Below are 14,158 nucleotides of genomic sequence, written 5' to 3' on the forward strand. Positions count from 1 at the left end.
GAGGGCATCTTCCATTCAGCTATGTCATGGCTGTAAAATGTCTTCTTCTTTCCTTCTGTAGAACAAAAATTTAATTTTCAGCTTTCTTTCAAAAGGGGATTGTGCCAATCTATCCATCTGCCTCCACCCTCCATTTTCCTTCCTGTTAGTAAATGCAAGCCCTTCCTGGTCAAGGACCACATATGAACATTTTCACCCTGAAAACAGTTACTGCTGCAATTTCCTCAACCAGAGTGCCAAGAGACCCCCTGTTCTCTGAACCCACTCAAGTACCTAAGTTTCAGAGGAGAAGCAGGTTATTTCTGAGGTTAAATAACAAAATTTGATAAGAAATATTGAGAATCTCAACCAAAATATAGTGCTTAAATCCAGATGAGGATTTCTTTTGGCATGTGTGATACACAGAGCCAGGGTGAAGAATCATGACTGTCCTGCCCAGCCTTTGATTGCACTGTGGGTGAGATGTGCACCTTTCTTGCATCCTTTCTCATTCTCTCAGAAGCAGAAAGGAGCAACCACACCAGTCAGAGTGAAACCATGGTAGAATGGGGTTGAAGTCTGGCTCAATGAGCCCTCTGTTCAGTTCTTGGGGTGTATTGGGTCCTGCTCTGGCCCCATATTCTTCCATCAGCTGCATCCACATGCAGGAAGCTCAAGAACAGAGGTGAGACAGAGACTGAGATTGGGTCACATCTTTGTTTAGATCCTTTGTGAACATGAACACTATATTTCCAGCTAGCTCATTACAAAGAGCCCAAAAAGAAACAAATGACCCTGAGATGAGCTCAGTTGATTAGGGCATGGTGCTAATAACACCAAGGTTGTGCATTCAATCCCTATATGGGCCATTCACTTAAGAATGGGATTTGATGTTCTTTGCGGGTCCCTTTCAACTCAGAACATTCTGTGATTTATGACAGAAGACTGGAATGGCCCTTAAAGGCACAATTCTACCTCCTCATCATATAATACCTCCTATCCTGTTGAACCTAATTGTCTCTAACCAACAAAAAAAACCAAAAACCCTGTTCTTTCTCCATTTCTTTTCTCTAATCTCTCTCTCTGCCTGTCCTTGAATTACAAGAGGTCTTGAGCAAGGACTGTCACTTTTCTGGGAAGTTTCATGTTTAATGTGGCAGAAAGAGGTGTCAACGTAAGGCAAATTATAATGGAAAGAGGCATCTTTCCATTGTATAAAAGAGACCTTGAAAAAGGAAGGGTGCCAGTTTTGGACTGGAGGCATAGGGAACATCCATGTAATAGCACAGAATAGATTTCTGTGCAGTCATCCATTAAATGACAGGCACTCACACATGCATTGTGCAGGCTGCAAACTGTGCCTTGTGTGATAGCTCACCATGTGGTGAACCTGTTCCCAGAAGGACCATGTGCTTTCTGCTTCTACCAAATCCACCCTGAGTTTTAGACAGCAGGCACCAATTTAACACTGGTGCCATAGTGTGAATATAAAACTATACCCCACATGGCTGATGGGTTTTGTGCTCAACCGCCTCCCTTTTCCACCTGGATAACCAAGGTAAAGCATAGTTTCATCATTGAAAGGAGGAAGCTTTATAGGCCCGCTTTAGCAACACGTTCAGCTACCATGAGGGATAGGCTTTGCAATGCCTGGCACAGCAGCCTGCAGCTGACACCATGGGGAAGAATGCAAAACAGCACCAGGGGTTTGTTGTGGTTGTACCTTGGTTCACTTTATCAAAGAGTCTTTGAATTTGCTCCTTATATTGGTTGGAGAAGGAGTGAGAAGGAGGGGCTGGTTGCTGTCCTTGCCAACTTATGTCAGCTTTTCCTGCAAAAAAAAATGTTGAGCAGGGTGAGAAATATGCTCTGTGATCACAGGGGCCCTTGATAGACAAAACAGGATCACACTGATTCTGGGTTTTTGCCTTTTTCTTGTGCTCTAGCAACAGAGAGCATTGAAACAGCTTGCCAAAACTGCAGGGCTTTCACACTAGCAAGTCAGGACTTTCCTCGTGTGTTAGTAATATCAATTGAATTGGCTAATTAGAGACATGCAATTCCTTGGTACCAGCCCTGTCAGGTAGTGGGGAGCTGGTGCAGAGCATGCTGTGTGACCAAGCAGGATGAGTTTACAGTGACTTAAAACTCCCCTCCACTTTCTGAATTTGTGCATGGGCACCTGACTTCCAATTCGTAATTCGTGCTTAGAACTCAATGGAGACAATGCAGCCACTCCATGAATTTCATCTGAAGTTAGTATCAGTTAACATCATGATTATAATTATGGACAAACACAAGGAGAAAGGCTCTGCACAGTCACATCTGCTCATGGAACAAAAGTCATGAAACCACCCATCAGTTCTCCACCCGGGAGCTGGGTGCAAGGATGAGCTGCAGCTGTTCAGCTCAGGCATATGTGAAGACCACAGAGACAGGGTGTGGAGGAGGATTTGTGAGAGGCTGGAGGGTAGTATCTACGTGCTGGATGATAACCAGGCAGATAACCAGCTGCTAGGCTGGGTACACAGGGCTGCTTTCAGACTGCAAAGGGGGCAAGGTCAGACAAATGCATTTGCATTTAAGGACTCTCGGTATTTTGCAAAGGTCTCTAACTCTGAAGCACTGTGCAGCAATGAAGCAAATGTAGTTAAAAAATTCCCTTATTAAAGCCTATGTTTGTGCCTTCTAGGCAAATCAGCCCTCAAGGGGTTCACAAGAAACCAGGTAATCACAGTCACAGAATAATATGAGGAATCAGAAGAACAGGAGTAGAGATGAAGCCTGAGCCACCATTCCCTGAAATGTGGGCAAACACATCCAAATTCATATTCTGAGAGGATGCTCAGAGTAGGAGGTGTAACCCAGGGAATAAATGTCACAGGATAAAACACAAAGCAGTGAGTGGGCACTAGCCAGGCCTTTTTGGATTTGAAACTTATGGGGTTCAGCAGCCTGGACCACTCACTGACACACCAGTGAGAGTGCTGAGAATGCAGCACTTTTTGGGGTGGCATCAAAGGGTCTGAGAATGGAAATACGCCATACATTCCTTCCAGAGCAAGGTTTGGTCCACTGGGCCCTGCTGACTTCACATACCCATTAATCTAATTCTTTCCTTTACATATTGAAGAAGGATCTCAAAAGCTGTTGCTTTAATTGTTGTAATTAAATGCCTGGCATCAGAACTTCAACAGATGTGGAAGAAAAAGACACACCTATCCATGAAATGTACAGATCTGCATGCTGCAGGGAGAAAAGATCATCTGGGAGATATTCATTTCATCTAATTGTTGGGCTAATCCCTAATTTGTGTATTTTAAACTGCCTGAATGAAACAGGCATTCTTGATGTGGCGTGCTTTACCCCAAAATGAAATACCCTGCAACCACTACATCAGGAAGGTTTACCTTCACTGCTATCACCTTGGAAACTTATGAAAACTGGATATAAGACTCAGATGGGACAGAAGCAAATTTGGCCTTGTGAGTCAAAATAGAACAGGATGACAAGAGACCACTTTCAGACACAGGTGAACAAATGTGTGTTTCTGTGTCTAACAGGACAACTGATTTCACAGCAGCAACCAGAAGAGTATGCAAAGATACTTCTAGAGATAATAGGTTAAAGTGAAGAAAGGAAAAAAGATCTGTAGATTTAAAGCCTCACAAAATGCTTAGCCCCCGACAGCAGGCAAAAAAAACCCCATCATGACAAGTGATCATCCAATTTCGTGCTTTTTCCCTGAGAAAACTAAATCCCATGTCACCTTTTATGTAAGAAATGTGGTGTTTCTTGTTTTATATGAGTGGGACAGGAAAGAAGTGTCCTTCTTTTGTGACATACTGGCTGTACAGTGAGCCAACTGGGGAAAAATGCTTTGTGCAGTCATCTTGATGCTTTAGATTAATTCTGTTTATTTTCTGACCTTTACATTTGCAGCTCTCCCATTCATCAGCAATGGATTCGCATGAGAGGAAGCTTTTACAGGTTTTAGCAGCCATTTGCAAAGTGCTGCTTAGGTATTTGTTATGAGCTATGCTCAAAGGCAATCATCTGAAGACAGAAAAAAAAAAAAAAAAAAAAAAAACCACAAACTGGGGGAGAACAAACAGGTGGTTAGAAAATATAAATTTCTTCCACATATACTGGTCACATTTTTTGAGCTCTGACATGAAAGTACAATTATACTCTTGCAATACTTCTGTGAGGAGGTTTAAGTACCATTAAATTCAAGTCTATTGTGCTCCTCATGCTGGGAAACTCAGCGAGGCCTCTTGAGCCCCAAGTGTATTTCACAGCAACCCCAAGGCTGCTTCCTTCCATAGCAGAAAGCTTCAAGGGGCACATTTGTGCCATATCCCAGTGGCCCAAATCTCACCACTAAACTGGGGCTTACATGAAAGGCCAGTACTGCATAGAGGATATTTCCAGGGGAATCAGCTCCTCCCTATTTAAAGGGTCCTTTGATCTACAAGAGAAATCTAACAGGAATTTAGCACAGCTAATAGTCAAGCCTTTGATCTTCCCTTTGGAGTTTGACTGGCTGTCAGACAGCCTGAACCCCTACTTCCAGCAATAGGAGCCAGAAATTTCTCCCTAGCACTTTACAGTGAATTTGCCACCTTCATAGATTGACCAGTGTTGCAGGGTTTTTTGTTCCTATTCACTTAACTTTTGGGGAATTTCTCCCTTCAAACCTTTTCTTAGACAATGGACATTCCTTTCAGTCTCACTTTCATATCTCTGTCAAGATGGTGGATATTACTACTGAGGTGGCAGATAGTCCACTGTAGCAGAACACAGACTCTGAGGGATATTTGCCTTCTACAAAAGATCTTACGTTCTTTCTAGATCTAAATGGATGTAAGTTGAAGGAGGGATATATCAAGACTTGGATGACAGATGCCAGTGCCAACCTCATATCCTATTTCTGCATCAAAATATTTGCTCTTAATTGAATTTACTGCGTAAATTAACAGTGGAGGTGCCCAGATTTCTAAATGGGTCATTGCAAGCCAACTTTACATTGTGCTGAGAAGTCAGCATGCTTGAGGAATATTGGGAAAAAACCAAATATTTACAAAATGTGATGAGTTAGAGAATAGGGAAGCATATTAAAGGATGTTAAGGATGTTAAGGATGTTAGTCTGAACCTGTAAATGTGTTTGACATCCTCAGTACCTTAAATGGTGGGTTAGAATATCAAGGACATCCAACAGTTTTGGTATACTGGTCAGTATTTCCTTTCTCCATGTGGTTCCAGTGTATCTTCACAGGTTTCAAAGATAACAAACTCCAAATAAACTTAAAACAATAAGAAAAGTCTGGGGTTTGATTTCCCAGTCTTCCATAATCTGCAGAGCCTGCACACAGCCAGCACCACCACACAGAATGACACAAGCAGTATCAAAGACCAACCAAGATGGTCTTCCTACATCTGACTCAGCCTTAAACTGGCCATAGAAACAGGATGTGTTCAGTATTTGTCCTCCTGACAAGCTCTCATCCAAGTCAGTCAGGCCCTGTGTAGTCCCTGCAGCTGAACACCACCCTTAGAGGTCCCCAGAAAGGCTGGGACTGCTCATTAATTCCCTCCTGGTCCACACAGGGAGTTCCAGGCAGATTGCAAGGAAATTGGCTGAATCTCAAAAAGATGACCTGGAAACTGCAGCAATAGCTTTCTCTATCCATTCTACAGAGCCCTGCTGATGGCAGTGGATGTGTAGCCTGCTGATAGCATTTGAAGTCACCATTTCTCTTTGCTCCTTGATGCAAATGGTGGGAGCCAGCCAGCCCAAACTCAGAAATGTCAAGTTTGGTATCATAAACCTCCACTGACTCAATTTGTAGAGCATCATGATGAGGAGCACTTCCCACCAGGGGAATGTCATGAACAGATGCATTCAGAAAATCAGATGCAACTATTTCTTTTTCCAGGGATACAATCTGGTCCCAGCAATGAGGATTAACCCCCCCAGAAAAATATTAGCTTTAATTTTAGTTTAACAGCCAGGATCAGCTAGAATGAGTTTCAAAACTCTTCTCTTGAAATGCTCAACTAAACCAGGGAAGAACAGGGGAGAGTGCGAGTCCCCAGCAGCACTTATTTGAATAATCTTGCTGACAGATCTGTTCTTTCCTCAAAATTTCCCGTCTGCATAAGAGATCACAATATGAAATCGGATACTGTCACTGGGCTCTGATAAATGGGGATACAAGCACTAAACACTCCCTTTCCATATGAATAAATACTCCAATTCGAACGGCACCGCTCGCATTGTTCATGCTGTCACCAAAATCCTGCAGGCAGCATCACAGCCTAGTAACTGAGCAGCACTCATCATTATTCACTTCATGAGCAGATACAGATTTTCAGCTCTCATTTACTGACAACATGTTCCTGACATTATTATCTCTTCTAAAAGCTTCTGCATGAGTTATAGCTACTGGATTCAAAAGGAAATTTTGCATCTCTGCTTCTGAATTACTGACAATATTTTCAGTGTCTCTGAGACATTTAGGGAACAGGTTTCCCTTTAATTTTAAGACTGCAAACAAAGGAAAAGCTATTACACTATTAGGCTAATTTTTGCAATGCTTTAATGACTGTCAGTTAAAATCCTACAATTTCCAGTTAGAATTTGCTAAGTTGCAAGTTCCATGTCAGTGAAGTTTCTTAGATACTTTTCTGTTTGATCCAAAAGGCAAAGTAGATACTTATGAATTGTAGTTCCATCATTCATCTTTCTGCACAAATGGAACAGGTCAAGGCCATAGTTACAGCCTCGCTAGCAGTTAAGGCCAATTGCCAAAGCTTTTGCTTTTATTCTTCTTTTCTTTTGCTTTTATTCTTTGCTTTCATTCTTACAGTTCTTTTCTTCACTGTCTCTATCTTTGCAGTAGTCAAAAACCTTTATGGTGGAATCTATCCTTATTTTAGGAAGGAATTCAATAGCAAGAGCTGGATCTGCAATGCTTCTGTCTACTTCCAGAGTGCACTTCTAGCTAACAGAGCACACAGGCAATAAAACAATGATCATGCCAAATTCAGACTGAGAATGTGATAATGTGAAGTAACCCAAAATGCAATCCCTGCCTTACACTTATATGGCTGAACTGTTCTGCTCTACTGCCCAGGGTGGAAAGCTGTGGCTGTAAGCCAGCAAACATCTGAGTGAAGTCAGATCCAGTTGCTGCGTGTACCCATGGCCAGAGAAGCCAGTTTGTGGTTGCTTTGCAGCCAGTGTGTGCTGGCTTGGTTCCCCCCAAAATCATCTTCAATCATGCAGAGATGATTTACTTCTAAGGAGCAAAGGTGGTCCTTGACAATGAGGCTGGGAAGGCCAGATGGCTGTGAAAGTGCAGAACACCAAAAACACCTCAAAGACACAGAGCTGGGCTGAAGGTGATGCTTCATGCTGGGAAATTGGTGGCAATAAAGCCTTTAACTGCTGAGGACTCTGGCTGAGACCAAGCCAGAGTGGGATCAGCACTCTCCTGAAGCTCCTCACTCACCTACACTGTCACTCTATCATTGTTTCTGATGTAGATCCCAAATGTTTTCTATACTTCCCCTCAGAGTCACTACAGCACATTACTCTGCAGAGATGGACTCTGCTAAATAAATGTGAAAATGTAATGAGGTTTAGAGACAAGAAGGGAGGGGAAGACATGAGGGGAGACATGGGTGTCTGGCTATGAGAAATCTTGATGAAGTGACAGGGATTAATTTACAGCAGCACATTTAGTCTCTGTAGTACCAAAGCCAAGACACTGAGTTCCCCAGGAGGCCTTAACACAGAACAGTTTAGGGGGGTTCAGAGCTCTTGGAAAAGGCCCATACCCTAAGCCCTGTTACAGCAGATAAACCTCAAGGAGCAGAGGGGTGGCTGTCACACTGCCACAGGATCCCATCATCCCACGCAGTGTGATTCTAGCTATTTGCTTTGGAAAGACAGGAGTAGTTAGGGATGTTACCAAAGGCAGCAGGAGAAGATGATTATCCTCTGCAGAGCACAAGGCATTGCAGGTAATTACTGTCTGTGCAACCATAAGAATTTAGCTTGGAACAGAGGACATGGAAAATTGCAGTGCACCTTAAAAAACCATTTCTGCTGAGTCCATGATTGTTAGTATTATGTAAAGTTATAAATTGCAGTCCATAATCTTGTCTTTAAAAGGTATTTGGTGCTCTGCATGGAGGACCAGGACAGAGAGGGCAGAGTCTCTTTCGTGATGAATCATGTGTCTCTGATTACTTTTCTCCTTAGCTCTTTACAAGAGCTTGTCAGGAGGTGGATTGGGGTGGTAGTGATGGTGGGGCAGCTGGAATGGTTGGTGGGTTTTACCCTACAATTTCTATAAGATTACCTGCTGTTTTGGAGTAAGTTTATTGCTCTCTTGGAATTGCCTCTTCTAGGAGCATGCATTAATTATTCCTCATGATTATGTAGCAGGAGGCAGTGAGCAAGGACCTGCCAGAGCCCAGCAATCCAGCACTAAACCCACCTGCAGACACCTCCTCCTCCAATCTTTCCTCTGAAAAGGTGTTAGAGCTTAAGCTTTTAAGCTTGGAAAAAAGTTCCAAAGTCAGAATGTGTGAGAGAGATGAAATGAGAGTTGAGCAGGGAAAGGAAAACTGTATCTCCAAGTCTAAACATCCTGAGATTCCTAGGATTTGTTCATTTCCCATTTATCATGGTCAAGCATAAGTGAAATCTGCCACAGAGATCATCCACAAGTCTCTTGCCATCACAGAGAATATCTGCTGGTGATGAGAGACCCCTCAATAAGGTTAAGTCAGGATGGTATTTTCCTTTGAGAAAGTCAGAATAACTGCAGATAAGTGCATTTGTGTTCACAGTGTTCTGGAGACACCCAACACCATACAAATATTATAAATATACACAGAGAGGAAGATTAACGATGTGTGGGTAAGTTATAAACACAGATAAAGACAAGAGCTAGATGACAAGACAATTTTGTGAATACAAGACTCTAATTTTGCTGGAGATGAATTGCAGCTACTGTGGAAAACCAACTTTTAAATGCTTCAGGGATGTGTGCTTTAGGTCAGGTGGCCATGGCATTAGTAGGAAAATGAAGTTATATTCATTTTTATATGAAAATTTATATTTTTATATCAGAACATGGATTTCTAGGACCGGATGTCACCTATTACTCTGCAGAGGAACTAATGACCAGACAGCAGTGTGTGTGTATGTGTGTGTGTACACATTCAGTGGGTAACAAACTCTAACAACTTCCATAGTATTTGAGCTATTACCTGAAGCCCAGATACTTGAAAAAGCTCCTTTGTACCAAATAAGGACAAGAGCTGTGAGAGAAAATATTGATATTTGCCGGGATTATTAAGATATCCTCTTTCTAGACAATCCTGTTACTGCTACTCTGGAATGAACCCCCTGAAAGGAGGGCCGCTCTCCAGCTGAGGCCCACTGCTCCGCAGGAGTCCACTAAACAAAAGAGATTTTTGTCTAGAAGAAAAGGCTTTTAGAAAAGCAGCAGCAGCCAGGGGTAGGGAGATGTCAGAGCGGCTCAGCGCTTCTCGCACGGGCTCCACGCCGGGTGACAGCGGCCGCAGCTGCCGCCCGTGCGGGGCCGTGTCTGCTCGGAGGAGCGGATGGGGCTCCGTGACTGCGCCCACGGGGCTGTGGTTGGTGAAGGGGGCTGTCAGAGGATGTGACTGCAGGCTTCTGATGAGAAAGAGATGCTGGGCTTGGGGAGTTTTGCAGAGAAAATGCCACAATGAGCTGAGTTTTCTGGCTTTGATTCACTCTTGAGGCAAATTCAGATTAGCACTGGTGCCTGAAGGAAACTTAAATCCAAACCCAAACCCTGAGCAGTTTAAATACTGATATATTTCCTTCTGTCAGAGGCAGGGGGCTTTAACCATCACTTCACATGAGACACAAGGTGCTAGAAGAATAAATCTCCCATCTCAGAGCACCAAGGAATGCCAAGACAAGATGAATTTTAACACCTGTGGAGAGAGATTGGGTTTTCTTGCAACAAGAAAATACCTGTAGAGTTTTGCTTATGAAGTCTTAATGCACACCTTGCTTTTCTTGGGAAACTCTGCTTCATGGATTCCATTCTGAATGTTGTGGTTCTTTTTCCTCTTTGCAAATCTTTTTCAAGGTCTACAAAAAAAATCCTCTCTATATTAGCAGAGATATGTAGAGGCAGATCTCAGGGAGGTTCAGAGTGGACATTAGGAAAAAGCTCTTCACTAACAGAATTGTCAGTCAGAATATACTCCTCAGAGATGTGGCCATGGCACCAAGCCTGACAGATTTCAAGGAGCATCAGGATGATGCTGTTTAACTAAACCTGATTTAGTTTTGGATAATCCTGTGAGAAGCAGGGAGTTGGACTCAATGACCCTTGTGGGTCCCTTCCAACTGGCAATATTCTATGATTGCACAGTTTTCAGCAGAGAGGAGTGGATCCTGACCACCATCCAGCCCTGACAGTGGGATTACTTCTCTCTCAGTTACTTCTGCAGTTTATTTGCAGCACATAAGAAAGGCTCAACATTGCTCTAGCAAATTTTCAGCCCAGAAAATGCCTGATGTCTGCTAAAACTTCATTAAGATTTGTAGTGGAGATACACACAAGAGATGAGCTCAAGCATCCCAAACGACACCTGTGCTCCAGCCTCCAGCATCAACATCGGTGCTGCGGGAGTTTTGACCACTCGATCCCTGAGCACACAGCAGCGCTGGCAGCGTTGATCCGCCCGGCACCACTTCCAGGGATGCTCAGCACTCCTGAAAAATCTCCCTCTCGCCTCTGAGTACTATGGGAAGGACAAGGGGAGGGAGGGAGGGAGGGAAGGCAGCGCCCGGAGGAGCTGCAGCACCGCTCTGTGGTGGCGAATCCCTTTGCAAGCTAAGGACAAGGACATCAGCTCGCTCTCCCCAAACACGCTGCTTCAGACCGATGCATCGCTTGTTGTGGCACCACGAAAAGCTGTTACCGCATGGGTTCGAGGCTTTGCTCTGCTCTTCCCCTTCCTTCCTTCCTTCCTTCCTTCCTTCCTTCCTTCCTTCCTTCCTTCCTTCCTTCCTTCCTTCCGGCTCTAATCCCTCTGAGTGCAGACACCCTTCACTCCCCAGTTTTAAAGCTCCTGCATCCCAGGATACAGCGCTGATACTGGGATGCTGCTTCATAGCCCTATGCCTGACTGGAAAAACACAGTCAGCTGTGCTTAATCCTTAAATAAATAAATAAATAAATAAATAAATAAATAAATAAATAAATAAATAACTTATACATTTATCTTTCTATCTTTACAAGTTTTTCCAGTCCTGACACACAAATTAGAGAAATATAGGATCACTCCTTACAAAAAGATATGTGACATCAGTTTTTAGATATTACTTACCTGAGGGGTTTTGGTGAATTAATGACATAGTACAGAGAGAAATTTTAACTTAAAAGCCATGAATCTAGCTACTGAAGAATGTGGTCGGCTTCCTAGAGTAGTCACACTGGACAAAGACTGGGTCAGCCTTAAATCCAAATGCAGAAGCCCAAAGTCACAGCCCTGAGATGGGTTTTGTCACTCAACTTCCATTTCCTTTTAAACACCTAAACAGTGTCTATAACATCTCTGCAAACTGAAGACAAACTGATCTCTCAAGAAGTTTGTTATCAGTGTTTTTCATGCTGTAAACTGTGGATTCCCCAGGGCTGGAGACTAATTGTGAGTGTCTGAAAAGAAAAGAAAAAAAAATAACCACCACAACAACAAGAAAAAAACACCATATGTAAAAATCCTAGATAAATATCAGTAGATATATGAGCACTAGCAAATCAGAAAAAAAGTCTGAAAAATCACTGAGCTGCAATGTTTAGAGAACAGTCTGTTTTCTTAATTTCCACCTAATTCCCCAATTCCCTCTTAACTGAGAAGAGACTCTATCTCAAATGATGTCACTGCAGCATCAGCTCCAAGCCAAGCAGATAAATGGCCTTACAAAAATCCCTCTCAGTCAGAAATGGTGTGAATTAGGTCAAGATTGGGATAATGCAGAGATCAGGAAATAAGGCTTCTAAGTAAGCCAAAAAGCAAAGTGCTAATGGCCAGGACGGCAATATATAATGAGCTCTTAAGAAGAACAACACATAGCTAAGCCATATATTTCCTCACTGGCAGCCAGCTTCATGCTTTAATGAAGTTACAAGGCAGAACACAGGAGTATCTAATCTCCAGAGAACGTCATTAGTGAAGACAAACTACATTTTACAATGCTGCCATTATTTTTGCTAGTATCTCATTAATCATTTAATGGTCATTACTCATTATTTGCTTAGCCTGGACAGAGTACACAGCTGTGCAAGAATAGCCACAGAATCATAGATTCAGGTGGTCCCTTGCCCCATGGAGCTAACAAAGCTGTGATTTGTCACTGCTGCCTGTGACCATCAGAACTCTGCATAGGAGGAAATACTGCCCATGTCCATCTTCATGGGCAGTTGAAATTGAAGTTGACTTCTGCTGTGATAAACTGAAGATGCTGAACAATTTCCAGGCAGTGAGGAGTAAAATCCTCTGCCAGATTTGGAGAAAAAATAAGGCAGTCATGTTGCTCTGCTGTCCTCAGATATCAGTGAGGGACTGGGCCCCAAACTGTTTGAAAAAGGCCACAGAAGATAAAGCTCAGTTGCAACCTGCTGGTCAAGAACAGACAGGCTCTCAGGGCGTCTCCCTGTGGGACCAAGGAGTAGCAACAGGCTCACCTGAGCTGCAGAGGAACAAGAAACTGGTCTGCAGGCACTGCTGCTGGGAAAGACATTTACAGTGGCAATGGCCTTCACTCAAACACAAGATGACAAATTTCCTCTAAGCCTTGAAAAAGCACTAACCTTTGTCCTCTGAATAAATACAACCAGGTGGAAAGGGGTTTTCCAGTGCACCAGCTGAGAGGTGCCCAAAACAGAGACCGGATCACAGCCTCTGACATTGACCTGGGAAAGCATGGGTGCTCCCACATCACAGGGATGTGACATTTCACCAGTAACTTACTCACCCTCCTGGTACCCAGAGCAAGTGTTCATGGGGATCCACTCTTAACTCTGTAAAGGGAAACTGAGGCAAGGAACACACTGTTTGGTACCTGCTCCTTGTGGCCATACAGTGTTTGTTTTAAACAAAGACCCTGTGGGGGTGGCATCCCCATATGGCAATTAATGAGCCAAGACTTTGGGGAAGAAAAAGACACATTCAGAACTAAACTCATTTCTTTGCCGTGTCCTGCAGTCTGTGGATGTGCTAGGCCAGTTCTGCATCCTGATTTATCATCCAGCAGCAGAGGCACAAAAATGAGCAGGGTGATAACTCTGACCTGTGGTGCTCAGGGGGTACCCTGACTGCAGCACCCACTCAGAGCAGGACAGTGCCTCTGGTGGGTGTCAGAGTTGCTGTGCTTTTCAGATCAACTGTACAGCCCCATGTTTTTCACAAGGGAAAAGAAATCCACTTTTATTTTGTGTGCTTTTTGTGTGTGCGAGCTTTGTTTTTTAAGCCCTTACATCATCTAAGGAGCAGTTGACCAACCCATGTAACAGCTTTCTAAATATGTTTTGCCTGAGGCACACATTCAGGACAGAAAAAAAAATCAGTCCAGGTAATTAAATAATTTGTCAGTTATAAACAATTGCAAATGGCTCCCAGTGACGTAACCCATCACCTCCCATGCCACAGGCCAGGAGTGCCCTGCAGGAGCCCTGTGGGTCCTTCCCTACTGCTGGGAAAATGCTCTTGGCAAAGGCCAGTCTCCTGCAGAGCAAGCTTCAGGATGGGTGAAATGTCTGCTCCTGGACACTGGCTTTCCTGTGGGAAAGATGGTCCAGTCCCAGCAGAGGAAAGGGAGACTGGAGTGTGACCTGCACTACTGGCCTCTGCTCCCCACCAAAACACATGGATAAGGACTTGCTCTGGGTGTGCACACCCCCAGAAGCCACACATGCACAGCATCAGTGCTGCTCTGGGATCACAGGCTCAAGCACAAAACCAACCACACCTTTCTTCTGAACATATCCTATTTGACATGACCAATTCACATTTTGGAGATGAAATCATCCTTGTCCTCAAAGCAAGAGGGACTTCTCACACCTGTACCCGCCCTCTTCATCATCTGAGGGGAAA

This window comes from Chamaea fasciata, unplaced genomic scaffold, assembly GCF_029207755.1.
Source record: "Chamaea fasciata isolate MVZ Bird 193981 ecotype frontalis unplaced genomic scaffold, bChaFas1.0.hap1 SCAF_9, whole genome shotgun sequence".
In the NCBI taxonomy this organism is placed as follows: domain Eukaryota; kingdom Metazoa; phylum Chordata; class Aves; order Passeriformes; family Sylviidae; genus Chamaea; species Chamaea fasciata.